The 15,512-nt window shown below is 41.8% G+C and overlaps 1 protein-coding gene across 13 annotated transcripts in view; it reads right to left on the bottom strand.

The window, feature by feature from the left end:
• DPF3 (double PHD fingers 3) overlaps window positions 1-15,512 on the bottom strand; it is a 195,469-nt gene that overhangs the window by 104,300 nt on the left and 75,657 nt on the right. Inside the window, exon 1 of one of the 13 annotated variants that reach the window (XM_017742008.1) lies at window positions 542-1,063. The exons of the other annotated variants lie outside the window; for them this stretch is intronic. The gene's annotated coding sequence lies outside the window, so the exon portion shown is untranslated. Of the gene's footprint in view, window positions 1-541; window positions 1,064-15,512 lie in introns of those variants that run through there. 13 annotated transcript variants of the gene reach the window in all.

The following is a 15,512-nucleotide window of genomic DNA, read 5'->3' as shown; positions in this document are numbered from 1 at the left end:
TGATCTATTGTCAAGGTGAAATTCAGTCGTGACACGAATAGCTAGGAAAGCTACCTGTTAGGGGTAAGTTCATTAGAAAACAGGAGCAGAGTGATAGATACCATAACTTGCTCTGACCCTGATATTCATTAGTGTGCGAAAAGAGTACAGCACATACAGCAAGTGAGCCAAAGGGATGCATGCACAGAGATAAAAGGGAGTCCCTTTCCTGTTCTATTAGTTGTTTTGCCCACTATCCTCTTCCATAGGCACAACTGGCATTTTAAAATTTTGCACACCTCTGAATGTCAAATCAGTGCAAATTGCTCTGTTTTACCATCTGTATCTTTTTTGTGACTCACATCTTTTAAGTGACTCCTCAGTTGTACGTTATGCTTTACATGAGAGTCAAACTCTTTTCGTCTTGGCTATGCTGGACCAATAGCCTATCACTGACAGGGGCTAAAAGCAGAGGCTTAGGGAAGAGCACAAATACAGCAAATACCAAGAGAGACACCTCTAGTTCCCCCTTCTCAATTCTGATAATCGGAACTTAATTTACCCAAGTCTCAGGTTATCCAATGATGGGGAGATCAGAACATCCTTTGGCTACAGAGACTTCGTAAGGGTTTTTCAGAGGTTTTGTGCAGCAGTGAACATCTGTGTGACCATGGTGCCTCTCAGACTTGTCCTCCCCTGCTGACCACCAGCTCCTGGGCAGCTGCCAGTGCAGGGATCTTTGGAGGGCAACTGAAGGAGAGAGCTCTCTGGACTGTGTAAGTGGAGGGTACAGCCGTGGGCAGAGTGTGTACAGCAGGATCCCTGCAGACACTGAATCCCCTGCAATGACCCCAAATGCCCTTTTCCATAAAAAGGCAGGGGGGGAAGGGAAGGGGACCAGGGGAGAAAGGAAAAGATAAGCTGCACTACTATACAAAGAATGTGACTAGGAAGAAATGAAATCTTATTAAAAGCTGTAATTAAAGTTGTACACTTGTGTAATCAAAGTCAGTAACAAGGAGACCCCAGCTGATCAAAGATTAACAGCTCTTTCCACAAACACATGAGTTTCCTCAGAGCTATGTCAGATTCCTTCTATATTAAACCAGGGATGCTCTCTAACTCTAAGGAGTTTACTGAAAAGAAAAGCATAGCTGTGTGACAAAAAATTGCCACCACTGCATAAGTCTTCCTTATGCCAAAAATCACTTCAGTCATTAGAATATGCGCACCACAAAGCATCCGTATTAACAAAGACAATACATCTCAGCAACCCAGATATAGGATCTGACTGGAGATTGCTTCAGTTTCCACCTTGCTCTAAGACTGAAAATAACTGTAAGTCTTCAAATGTAAAATATTTGACTTTAAATCACATTATCAAGTAGAGAAATTTTCAGATTTTTCTAAGAGGGAGAAAAGAGGTTTTGAGATCCTAATGGCAGAGAAGCAACCAAGCTAATAGGTCAAATTCACTCTTGACACAATCTTGCAGTCTAGATGTTTCATTACATTAATTTTAAAGATTTTAAATATGCACTTTTTGCCTTAAAGAAAAATAACAATTTAGAAGTATTCAGTCACCTCCATATTTTAAGAAAGCTTGCCTTGGCTCCACTACAGAAAGCATGATCAAAAAAATGCAGTTTTGTAAGTATTCACTGGAAAGATATTCAGATACTGAGACCTTGAGGAATTGTCCTGGCCTTAATTATAAATTGAATTTTTTTTTAAAAGTGACAAATAATCAAATATAGGAAAGTAAAGAAACGGTATTTCCTTGTGACACTCATATATCAGTGGTAAACAGCTTCCCTGAATTTACTTTTGAGTGCCTAGTTGTTTTGTTTTACCATTAGTCTTTATTGGAGGGATTCTGACACATTCCAAACTTCAGTTATTTTTTTTTTAAAAGAACTTCAAACTTAGCGATATTTTTTCATTTTTTGTGCTACATATCTAAACACAGCATGTTTTATTTTATGCAGGAAAAAACAGAAAGTATATTAAAATAAGGGCAAAAAAGGGGGAGTACGGTCCTATTGTTGTGTTCATCACTGTGGAGTCAGGGAGGTGGGACAAATCCCAGCCCCCTCCCAGGAGGTTTACAATGGAACTGGAGAACAGACAAGGGTGGGAATAAGACCGGAGAGCACATGAGCTCAAATGAAACTCAAACAGATCTGTTGAGTTTGAGCAAGTGAGATACAAGAAGAGAAAAAAATGAATATTATAAAGTGTATCATATGTCAGAAAAAAGATTAATTATCTGTTTCATGCTTCATAGTTTTCCCAAACTGTGTTGCTATGGAAGACTTACACTTCAACTCCTGAAAAAGTATCTGTAAAAACTATGGGGAATTTCCGCATTATTTTTATGAAAAGTATGTATGAGTCAGTGCTGTGCTGTGACTGACTGCAAGGGTCAATTCTTCCCTTTGGACAGGGGAGTTAAAGGTCACACAGACTTGTCTAGATTGATATTAATGACACAAAATCATCAGCATATGTGCAGATTTTAAAGATGCTGGGGAAAAAAAAGCAAGGAGTAGACATGAACAACTGCTGGACAAGGAAGGCAAATCATACTGAAGGCAGCACAACTGGAAATACAGAATACAGCTGTCAGCACACTGTGAAAAGCACACAGCCGTTCAGTACAGAGCCCCAGGTGAAACCCCAGCTGTTTGGGGCAGGCATGCCAGTGACACTGCTGGCATACACACAGGCTTTGCACTTACATACCAACCCATGCACACTAAAATAACTTGGTTCTGGCTGACTGATAAAGAATCCCGGACTTGGAAAAGAACAACCTATGCTATTGCATACTTCTGCAAAGCTGCATAGGAGAGGGAAATGTTTAGTGGAGGTTAGAGGCTCTTTATTGGTGCAAAAAAAGTCGGACTGAAACTAAACAGCAGGCTGGGAGCAGTGGAAGCTCCGTGTGAGCGGGGAGGTGAGCACTCTGAAAGCACCAGCAGCCCTGTGGGGGCTGGGACAGCGATGTGAGCCTGGTGCAATTCTGTGCAGCCTTGCAGGTAGTCACTGCCATGACAGCAAGCACCAGCATGGAAGATCACACTCTGTGACATCCTTGAGGTCACTGTTCTTTTAAGTGTTAAGAAACTGAGGGTTTCTATCATGGAAACAGGTCAGCTAATAACGAAGTCAGGGAAGAAAAATTCTTCCCTTCCCTCAATCTTTGCCGGCTAGCTCTAACTAGTCCATAAGATTTCTAAGCAGACTCCAACTTACTACTTTTCTGTGTAGTACCTAGTGACATGACTCTGCTGTCTAGGCATGCCTTCAATGAGGGGAAAAAAAAAAAAGAAACCCAAGAAGTTGCCTGTCTTATAAGCCCATAAATTAGCAACAAGGACCAAGAGCCTGACTTCATTCCAGATGTTCAAGATGTTTGTTTCTGTGCTGACAAGGGATCCTGATGGGCCCTGAAAGCAGCGGAGCAACTCTCCACCACTACTTCACAATCCATCCTGCAAAGTCACATATTTTTGAGTGCACTTACACCTTTTTACATTGGCTATAAAATAGGCAGAATCCATCAGGCCCCTCCTGCAGTGCCTAACACAATTCAGGTTAGTACCCAGAGAAGGTGAGCACTCGCTGAAGACCTATAACCAGCCATGCTCAACCACGACTACAGGTCCACATCAGCCCAGGAAAACTTGTATAACAAAGAACCAGTCCTCCTTAAGTGCAGCTCTTAAATTTCCACCAGATACCTCTGAGTATGAATCCAGATTGTCTCCAGTTCTTGAGGCCAGGCCTCTTTCTAGTCATTTCCCTCTAAACCCATGCTCACTACATGACTAGACAAGTAAAAACCTGATAGCACAGGAAGAAATGACTAGTCATGTAACAGAAAGCAACACTTTTCCTTCTACAGTTTGCAATGGTCCTCAGTCACAATCAAAAATGTGGGACTTGCTTTCCTTAAGACCATGGAGTTTTCATTTACTATTATTAGCCTCTAGTCTTACATTTTAGATAATTTGACTCATTTGATACTGTGAGGAACAGTGAGGACAACTGGAAAAGACCTTTTAAATCAGAACTTGTTATTCAGCAGCACTGCCATCCAGTTTCAAACTGGGTGAGATCTGAGAAGTGTATGAGAGAAGTGGTACAATGCAGCTTCAAAAGATACTTTTTATTCTCCTTTTGGAGACACTCATGAATGAGTCTGGAAATGAAGCACCAGTGTGGTCTCAGGCCTTCTCACAAAGTTGAGCAGAGACTAAGAAATCAGGCAGGCACTACCTGAGCTATCAGTTGCCTGTGACACTGGAGACCATCTTGGACAGCTACACGTCTTGGCAAGTGTTGAGAGAACTGCACTGAGCTGGCTATACTCATTCCTTTCCAGCAGGTCCCATGAGGCCCCTGACAGGCGGCTGCTCCTTCTCTCTATGACCTGTGACATGAAGACTGCCACAAGGCTCAATTCTTCAACCATTTCTATTTAATATCTATGCAAAACCTTCAGGCAATATGATGAAGTATCTGGGCAGCAATGCCAGCCATTACATTGATGACATGCAGCTTTATGTATCTTTTTCCCCCTCATGCTGACAGCACTCTCCCAAACCTCACAGTGTTGAAAGCAAGGGCAGCATAGCTGGCAGAGGCTGAAGTCAGAAGAGAGTGGAATGAGGCTGACAGGAAGTGGGAAGTATTACAAACTACGCACTAACACTATTAATACGACAATCTTATAGACACAATCACCAAAAGGACCTTCCTCTCCCTCTCCAATCAGCGTAATTCTCAAGCTGCAGCCTGGCCATTTCATGTGTGTTTCTCCCATCTGGACTGGCCTACTCTGACTCTCCACCTCAGACTAGAAAAGCAACAAAGACAGAGGTAGTTGCAAAACTGTGGTACTTACCCTATCACAAAGCAAGCCAAAGTCCATAGTCCCCTGCCTGTCCTCATGCCTTTTCCTCACAGACCCTGAAACACCATTGATTTTCATGAAGGGCACAGTGGACTAAGTTCAAGCTGCTTGAATGCCTGCTTCTCCTTTCTAGACCCAGATGCAACTGGAAACCTGTTCTTAACAGAGTCCAGTATCACCAGGCTTCTATAACATCTTCAGACAGCAGACCCTCAGCTTCAGAGCATCTTCCCTGAAGAGGTAAAGCATTCTGCTTTGCTCATCCTCACATTACATTGCAAGATGCTAACATAACATTCATCAAAAGATCCAAGCAAAAGAAAATATGACATATTCAAGAGTGTCAGACAACTATTGAGCATTGAACAAAAAAGGGCTGGCTAGGCCCCTCCTTTGGCTGTACTCTCTGGAATTTTTACTCAGTAGGCAGTGCCTAAATGCTACAATCATGCACCCTTTGCAACTGCAGAAAGGTAGGACATGGAGATTCAAGAGGAATAGAAAATGGCTTCCCTGGCGTTAGGTAAAGCATAACAGACTGCTCAAAATCCTACCACAAACTCTAGTGGCAAGCCAGAAAGTGCAGGAATGTTCAGATTCAGTTTTCTCATAGTGGTCCATTGCAACTGTCCCTGCACAACATTTTCTAATGATGTAAGGGGTGTTAATGTGAGCAAAGGCAAAACAGGATTTCCAGATGTGCTACAGAATGACTCAAACTTTCTGGGCTTTCAGTTTTTTAACATAAACTTGGCAGCTTTCTAAAGACTCACAAACACATGTCTATCCTACACTCTCCAAGAGCCAGAGTCATTGAGACAGCTATTTCATTTCTATACACACTGAGTGATTTCACCTGATGGACAACAGGAAGACTGTATAACTTTCCCCAGCCTGGGAGTCAGAGAAAACAATGGCTAGCAGGACTCTTTTTGTGGTAGGTAGATGACAAAAATCAGACCACAAAACAGTACACAAAGAAGACAGTGTTGTTGCTAGAGCAGCAATGATCCAAGGGTAAACAAAGGTTCTTCCTTTCATTGGAATAACTCATGCAGACAGGTCAAAATAGACAAGCTTCTAGCACTTGTTCACTGCTCTGTGGCAGGTGCAGAGACTGTGTGTGGTTCAAGGGATTAGGAGCCATCAGAGATCTGATGATAAGCTCCTGAGTCAGCACTGGCACAGCCCAGACATTACAGCAGTCAAGAAGATGCCCTGATGCAAGATGCTCAAGTCTAGGTTGAATCCCAAATCAGTGTAAAAGCAGTGTGAGGTTTTTCAGCACCCTCTTCCAAACACCCAGCATTCACCCGTCTTCTATGCAGAAGGGCAAAGAAATCCCCTTTTGCAGGTATTTACCAGCAGACTTCCCCTAAAGGGTTGGAAATCCCTGCTGGCTACTTGTGGCCAGAATCAACAGGGTACTCACTGCTTGAATCACGGTGTGATCCTGATTTGTAACAGAGAGCGCGGCCTTGTAGAGCGAGCTACATTCATTACTCTGGAAACAGGCTTAGGCTGTAATTTAATCCACTGTGAAACTACTGGTATCATCTCATGCAAAAAGTCTGTCTTTGAAGAAAAATGACAAAAGGTAGGCTTAACTTACAATTTGAGGAAAATTGATCTGATTAGCCCCATCCTCACAGGTATTGTAGAAGTATGAGAGCTCTGCTGGCATTTCCATTTAAAGAAAAGAAACAGCAGCACAAGTTAATACTGCCAAGAAGAGTGTGGTGCATGATGGTATCTTGCTGACAAAAATCTGGCTTTCAGGGTCAAGAGCTGCAGCTGTCTCTGTGCAGGAATAAGGATCAGAACTAGAGATGCTCCTCTTCCTGCAGCTGTGCATGACCCCACTCAAGGCCCGCAGCCTCATTCCCAGCTCTCAAAGCCAAAAAGGTGGGATAATTCTGCCCATCTCACTCAGCTGTTAACATGCAGAGTTGTTGGCTAGATATAACAGCTATCTGTGTATGGTACAAGTTGATGTGTACTTATGAAATCAGGTATTTCAAAAGATTAAGTTAACAGCCCCATTCAAATGTACTGGACTGTGAACAATTATACTACAGTGCATGTGGTAATTTGTCCACATCTTCTCTTACTTTACTTTCATTTCCATGAAGAGGCATCAGCAGCAGTTTCCATGCCATACATCAGGCAACCTAAGTTATTTCCAGAGACAGACATTGCATACAATCTCTATTAGACTCAGCACAGTGACCAATTAGGTTAATCTCAGAGGCAGACTCCTTGGGGATGTCTCAGAGCATCTATTCTTTCTCAGGCCAGAGTTTCTGTTTTAAAGAGATGCAGCATCATCCAATTAAAGGAACAACAGGTGTGAAAGATAATAACCTAGACCTCTCTTGTGTCTGAATTGCACTCAGAATTCAGCTTGGTCCTAACCTCCCCTAAAAGGTCAAAAATTCTTTCCAATTACTAAAGGAATGAACTAATGAAAACTTCAGCAACAGTATTAGATTGGACACGACAACATCTAAGTTATTTTTTAATATATATTTTTAGAAAAGCAACTCAAGCTGCTGGGGCTTGGGGTCACCAGAATTCTGTTTGGCTTAGTGCAACGATAGTCTTAGGGGCCAGATGTAGTCAAAGACAAAGTCTATCCACTCAGCTCCCATGGTTCTGATTTCCCACAGTGGTCCTATATTTTGCATTCCTGGTGAAAATCATAATCTATCACCCAAGCTGGCACCAGCAAGACAGCAAACCAGACTTCTACAAATTACTCTGCCGTGACTTCCTTTGTAGCTCTAACAGTTCCCCTGCAGAACACGGGTAACACCCTACACTTACCTCACTAATAAATCGTGTGCGTTACTTCAGGCACTGTCTGTACTAAAAAGATGTTCAGATCAAGAACAGAAATCCTCTCCTAGCTCTAGCTGTGCCAGCTAAAAATATCACCCATTCCCTCCTACCCTGCTGCTTTTCACTGCTTGTCTCCTAGAGCTTACTGCTCCCACACCTCCTGCCACTGGCAATACTTGCATGAGCACTCCCTGACTCAGTTCAAGCAAGGCCATTCGATCTGTTTGAGCAAACCCAGCTGACATTGCCCGCAAGAGCTGAGGGCAAGCTCACAAAACCCCTTCTGCTGCCAGAGGTACCTCCAGCAGTACAACCAGCTTGGGTTAGTCTTCAAGTGGCACACTTGTTTGTTTGCAATGGGAAGAAGTCTGTCCACCATCAGTGGTGACAGCTAGGTCACTCAACCAGCACAGCCCTCTTGGGAGACACAAAAAATGCAAATGGAAGTTGTTCCCTACTCCAGTTACATCATTGACCGAAATGATATCAGCTAAGCTGACAAGAGCATTCCTTTTCATGTGTGTCTGAGTATCACATCTTTCATGAAGCCACATATCTCCACCAGAGGTCAATAGGCAGTGAGATATCAGGAAAGACCATGGGGGTTTTGCCCCATGCTTTAAGCCAAGTCAGAGTCCCAGCTGTCCAAGCTCTACAGCATGGTCCTGGTCTGAATGACCTCTGTTAGCCCTCTTGGAAGTTCTCAGGCTGGGATTTCCCCTGCTCCTTGCGCAGTTAGTTAGTAGACAAATATACAGTGCCATTCAATCCAGGTGGCAGAATTTAAAGGTTAAAATAAACATGCAAGTAGAAGAGTAGTACAAATGTTCCTAAATGGTATGCAAGCTTCCCCACTACACTGAACTGTTATTACATTAATATTTTAGGTACTTCCTGTCCTTTCTCTAGAAAGAGTTAGTAAATTCACATTTTTCTGCTGACTTGTCTCTTTTGTAGGAACCTTGTATCTCCTGCTGTAAAGGAAATGCCACTCTAGGAAACAATCCATTTGGCACAGGTGAAAATGATCCCACAAGTAGCAAAGCAGAGATTTATATAGATCTAACATAAAACCACATAATTATTAGAGTTTACTTTGCCCCTGAGGTCAGCCTTGGGAAAAAAAAAATCAGCTAGAGACAATATTTTAAAGTTACTAATATTGAAGGGGTAGCACTTTCAGATCCTTGGTCACAATCCATGTGTGACAAACTGAATACACATGTAAGAAACCACTAAAATCCACTGTACCCAGTCAATAATTATCAACCACACAAAACAAAACAGGAAATTATATTTTCTGTTCTCTACAAAGTCATCTCATTCCTAGAACTAAAGTTGTGTTTCTTTGAGTTATTATTTCTCTTAAATACATAGGAACAATCATTCCTATCAGGAACAATCATGTTGCTTGTGTAAATCTACTGGCCTTGGCAAACGTACAGCAGGGATATACTTGACTCATGCTACATAGGGAAATTCCCAAGAGAATTGTAAATTAGATTTCCTTTTCTCACCTCCTTCCCCCAGCTCTACCCACAAATGGAAGTAGGGCAGATTATGGTCATTCTTCTGGTGAAGTATCATTATTACTCCTTGAACAGTAACGATAAAAATTATAAGAGGCGAAACAGATGCATCCACCACATCATCTTACAGCTTCCCCAGCATAAAGAAGACCCTGTATTGAGAGCACACTGGAACTAACTCAAAGGTCTAGGCACAGGATCTTCTGCACCTGGAGCACATCCCATGGGAGCAGAGCAAACCATCATTGCAAATACTCACATATAACTCTGAGGAGTGATGTTTCAAACACCTGTGCCCTGGTTTCTGTAGATTCTTATGCGGCACCTAAGAGGAACTCTTTAATAAAGCCAAGAAAAAGTACTTGCCACAACCAGCTTTCAGAAACTCAAATATCTGATGGTTCTTCCCATACAAATGGACTTTCCTTGCACCTCTTTTTCTTCTGACTTGCTTCCTGTTCTCAGCACCACCTTAAGTATCAGATTGAGGTGGTTATTACTGTAGAACAGTTAAAGCAAATAGAAAAGCCTTGTAATTCACTTAACAATTAGCAAACCCTGTAATACTGTTTTGCTGGAATTATCACTGCAAAATAAAGATCCTTTCTTCTGCTCAAGTAACTTACTCTTTTGGCAAGTCTGAAAGACTCCACTTGTTTAATGCATATCCCCATCATGCTAGGGCAGACCTCAGATTCATTTTTGGCCCCATGTGTTGACAGAGGTCTTCAAACACTTGTGATGAAACCTTGCCTGCAACCAAGCATTAGGTCCCAGTTCAGCACAGCACATTATTGAGTGTGCAACTCCCCATCAATTCAAAGTTAGGCAGATACTTGAATATCTTGCTGAACAGAGATGGCAGCTGAACAGAGAGCACATGCTTCAGTGCACTTTTAGAATGAGGTCTTAGAAGCAGGTACACGTGGGCAAGGCTGTTCAGGTCAGTTTATCATGTTTTCCCAGCTGGAACTAGCCAGAGCTAACACATTGGTTCCATTTTCTTTCGGGGATGTAATACACTGCAGTAGTTAAAACTGCAGGTCACAGAAGTGTAATCTAGGGATCATGAGACAGTCATTAATCAATCAACCAGTGGAAATAGGAGCTGGGTAGATATCATTATCTCTACATTACAGATGAGACACGGAGAGTTTGCATAACAAAGCCATAGAGAAAGAGAAGTCACTTTTCTTATTTCCCAGTTTTGCTCCATCTTTTCCTCTGAAATTTGTTTTCTCACTCTGCAAGACTTCCTTCCCCAACTGCCATCCAGCAACCTTCTTGATTCAGAGACAAAGCTGACTCCATGTCGTGCTGAAAGCTAGTTGAAGCTCTTCTATACAAAAATCAGTTAAAGTACAGGAGTAACCTTTCTTTTATTTCAGATATCCTGTAAAAGCTACCTGAATGCTGCAGTGACAATGACAATGACAAGCAAAGACAATGACTAAACGAGTTTGGACATGGAACTAAACTGCGTCCAGAGTCTCCACTTGTCTGCACCCCAATTAGTACAGAATGGAGACAAACATCACTGTGGTCTATAAACAGGACAAGACTGACAAGCAACTGAAGGAAAAGAACTGCAGGAGTCAACTGTCAGAGCAAGGAGAGGTTACAGAAAAAGAGAGAGAGAAAGGTTAGCCCACTGCCCTGGAGTAATGGCTAGCCTTTAACACACAGCCTCTGCTCCTGTCAGTATTTCTTCTTGGACAGGTTATCTCAGGAATTTATGCTTTCCAATAATTACCTTTCAGAGGGCTCTCACTTATCTTGCAAGAGGAATCCAACAGTAACCTGACCTGCATTGCTCATGCAATCACCATCCACCCCCTCTAACCTTACATCCCATCTCTCAAAGCAAAAGCAAGCAGCTCTTCCCAGACTTCCAGTGCTGCATCAGCAGCAGTTGATAAAATTGCTTGGCGAAGTTGATAAAAACAAGAGTTTTAATGCTTACAATGTTATATAAACATTGACGAGCTTGCAGGCAAAGCAGTAAAATATTACCAGCAGGTTAAAATACCTCATGTGGTAACATTATATTATCCAGAACTCAAGATGAACAGTTGTCTTGCACCACCATAAGAAGCATTTTTACCTGAGGGCAAGTTTTATTATTTTACTGCAGCAGATCTCAGAGCCAGTTAGCATTGGCTTTAATAAATTCTGGGATTCACAGGGCCATCTAATTAAGCTCTCTTCCTGTTACCCTTCCAATCTACCTTTCTTAAACTATGTGAATTGCTTTTCTTCTTGAAGCATCAATGCCAAAGAGAAGCTTTTGCTTTTGGCATTCACTCCATAGCCATTTCAGATGAACTTGTGTATCTTTGCTAAAGTATATGTTATTACACTCAGTTTAATTATACTCCCATTCATGCTCTGATCAAGGCCCTCTCTGGTTGGCTTTTTGTATAAGAGACTCCATTACATCCAGTACAAGCTGATGGGAACCAATTTATTCCCATTACCACAGCTGGAACAAGGAGAAGGATTCTTATTTTCTATTTTGGATTTAATGAGATATCTCTTCAGCCAGTCAGTAGTGATAAGGAAATACTTCATCATCAAGTTCTGAGAAAATACCAGGCTTGATAAAAGAAGTAAAAAGCCATATAACATTCATCATGGGGGACCCTGTCATCAGTCCAAAACATATGGTCAGGGCACATAAGACGTTAAATTTCTGTTGCAGAGTGGATTTCCCTCAAATGGGCTTGCAGCCACTTTGGGCAGGTACCCAGAGGAATCTCTCTTTCTTTTTCCTAGACTGGCTACCCAACTAACTTCAGCCTGGAATAATGTCCACGCCTCACTCTGGTTGCATTATTTTAAAGGAGTCACATATTGCATTCAGACCCATGAGAACTTTGGACAAATGCTCTCACACACTCTCCCAGGCATTCTCATACTCCCAGAGGAACAGGATGGCACCACAAGAAAGAGTTTGATGTGGGGAGAGCATAAGAGAGGAGGGCAAGAGAAAGCTGCTCTTCCCTCATTAAACTTTAATAGGTGCCTAGGCCCAGCAATGCTGCACTACAGTTTGGATTTATGTTTCCCAATTAATGGAATTCACAGTATAAAGTTTTCTCTTTCTGTTTTGAAGGGGGAGGAAGAGGAGAAAAAACACATTCCAACCATTTGGCACAGCAAACTTCCCCAGCTATCCTCTGGGAACAAAAAGGGAGGGAAAAAAAAGGCTTGTCACCACACAATTTAAAATAACCCATCTTTGCTGGCTCCACTGTGTCTCAGGGGTAGATCCAAGTCTTAGCCCCCACCCAGTAGGGCTGCAGGCCCAAAACACTTGACATTCATCAGGAGAAGCAAAACAGCTCCAAGGCAATGGGAGGGGGAAGGGAAGAGTGCCTCCATGGGCAGGAGTTGAGAAGGGAAGAAAAATAAAAGATCTGCAAAAAGGTCACATGTAAGGAGGGTATGGAAGTCTTCTGCTTCTAAGGAGTATCGTGCACAGATGAATCCTCTTGGTGTAGCTGCTACCAAGCACAAAGCTGGCAGGTAAATGCCTCCTCTGACCTCTGTGGGGTGATCTCCTTTGTCGTTAGCTTGGGAACTGTGATTCTTTGATAGCAGCACTGTTGGCTCTATCACTTGAACAACAGAATGATGATCTCCTTTCCCTCCAAAGTGTCCCCTCTTCTCCCTAAAGAGAACCACAAGCCACATGCATGGAATGCTAAAAAATCTAATCATGTTTGGTGAGGGTTATGCAAGAAAAGCCCTTCAGATACTCTTTGGAGTTTTTGTGTAACATACACTCATCAGTTACACACTAAATCTTTCTCAGCATAAAGAGAAAAACCAGGAGACAGCACCATATGACTCAGTGAAACACAGGACACTTTTTGCAGAAAATGGAAAACAATCTAATGTATTACATAGCTCAGCCTGAGTTCCTTAAAACATCACATCTGGGTTCTGAAGGAATCAGTACGCCTAATCAGAGCCTCTCTGCTCAACAAACAAGAAGGCTTAGCCAATATTTCAAAGAACTAGTGATTGTTCTTTACTCTTTGATGTAGTTAAAGAGAGAAGCAGAAAGATGGAGAGATGGAAGGCAACTCTTCTCTCCAGCAGTCAGGAAGAAAACACAATTGCAGAGCTCTACAAGCTAATCACAGTGACGACCTGACAGTGCACTAAAGCACCTGCTCACAGCTTACCATCAGCACGCAACAATGATGACAAAGCATCAACCACAGCACAGCATAGGAGACCACACCCTGGTGATTATGTTGCTCCCTCTCAGTCCATTCAAGAAGCAAACTTTTCAGGTTTGACTATCGCTCATCTACAGCACTGCCTATGCACAGATTGTCTATATTTACAAATTAATCACTGCCACATGGACTCTTGGTTATAAGGCTGCCGTGAATGACTTTGAATATTTTACTTAAGAGGAGCTATAGGAACACATATATGGGTTTTGAATACAAAGAATGCCTGGTGTTCATTTGACTTTTTATGTGTTGATGCAACTCTTCCAGGTCGTTCTTGTTGTGAGGGTAATGGAGAGCTAGGAAATCTCAAAACTTGATTTTCATGTGACTTCTTGCCAGAGAGAAGTTCAATTACAAGAAAATTATACACTTGTATGAATGATAAGTTCATGGCACTCTTGTACTCCTTTTGGTCTAGCAAGCCAGAAGACTGAAGGAAAGAAGGCAAGTCCAAGTGCAGAGCATACTAAAATAAAATGAACCTTCAGTATGAAGCGAGCTGATAAACAGCTGGCATCTGTGTCTTCAGCCAGTGGCATCTTAGATGAAATTATGTCTGTTCCTACTAAGTAGCTCCTACTCCATTTTACCCTTCATAAGTTTGTCCATCAGCTGATGAGGTTCCTCAGTTTTGTCTGGTGCATCCAAAAGTGGAGAAGCAGCTGGAAACTGCTGCAGCATCTGGAAAGCATCTGTGGCAAAAATTCATACAGGATTTTGAGGTGATAGCTGGTATGGCTGTAATTTACTACAGGATCACATGGTTTTGAGATTGTTTCTAATATCCCCAAAATGACACTTTACAGAATTTTTATGCTGCATGCTTGTGCTTAGGTTTGTTTGCTTCTCTGTTTTCTGTTAATTCTGCCTGCATAAAGGAGAAAATCTTGATAAAATACTGAAGAAGAATCCCAGAACACATGGTTCTACAGAAAGAAGAGGACTAAGTTCTAGCAATATCCATCTTTTAGAGGGTTGTTAGTGTTCCAAAAACAGCAGTAAAAATACAGCTTGTCTCTGCAATTATCTGCTTCCTTCAGCGTTCCAGGTTCTATAGTCACTTGAGGAACATGTTTATATAATGTCCTGAAGAACCAAACTGGCTACTGCAGTAATATCTTTCCATGTGATTGTAACTGTCAGTACTTTTTAACAGAGGAATAGTACAAAAAAATTTTAAAAGGTGGAAGCAGAGAAAATACAACTTGCTTTTGTAAAACATTTAATATTTTAATAACAGGTAAATTATGACAAATTACAATTCAGCTTCAGTCTGGGCTTAAGGCCTGAATCTGAACTTCAGAAACATCATTTCCCCATGCCATTGTACATTTGGTTGTCATTAAAGCTTGCATAGACTGAGAACTCCGTTTTGATTTCTCCTTGATTTACACTCACTATACTAAGGTAAAAAGCTGCACAAGATGGAAGAAGAATGAGGCCACAGCATTGGTGTTGGTATTTGCCTATGTATTGAGGAATTTTTTCAAAGACTGTGAGGTTGAAAAGACAGGTATCAAATCAAATCAGTCCAGTGGGGAAACTTTTAATCATGGCTCCCACTGAACAAAACAGCAATACCATTGGGAATGACAAATTTGAATAAGTAAGGAAAGATGGCAAAAAAAGACTGAAAAGGGAGCAGTAAATGGAACAGCACACAGCAGGGACTGTGTGTCTTTGAACAACAAAGAACTGGAAATTACAAACTTAAAAATAGAGCCCAGTCTCTACCAACCCCACAAAATAATGTACAAGGCATTTAGCACACAAAGGTCCACAAAAACAGGGTACAAATTTCCAGTATGCTAAAAACACTTAAGTAAAAAAAAAATTACCAGGACCCTCAAGTCCTATAACCTGCCCCAGAAAGACAAAACTGGCATCACCAGTGTTCTAGGGCATGCAAAATTCCAAGGGATTTGTGGGGCAAATGTGCTTAGATCATGTCAGGAGGTGATCCATACCCCATGCTACAGAGAAAAGTAAAGA

The sequence above is a fragment of the Corvus brachyrhynchos genome, unplaced genomic scaffold, assembly GCF_000691975.1.
Source record: "Corvus brachyrhynchos isolate BGI_N302 unplaced genomic scaffold, ASM69197v1 scaffold115, whole genome shotgun sequence".
NCBI lineage: Eukaryota > Metazoa > Chordata > Aves > Passeriformes > Corvidae > Corvus > Corvus brachyrhynchos.
The sequence above is the reverse complement of the archived record's forward strand: the minus strand, read 5'-3'. Positions and strand labels throughout refer to the sequence as shown.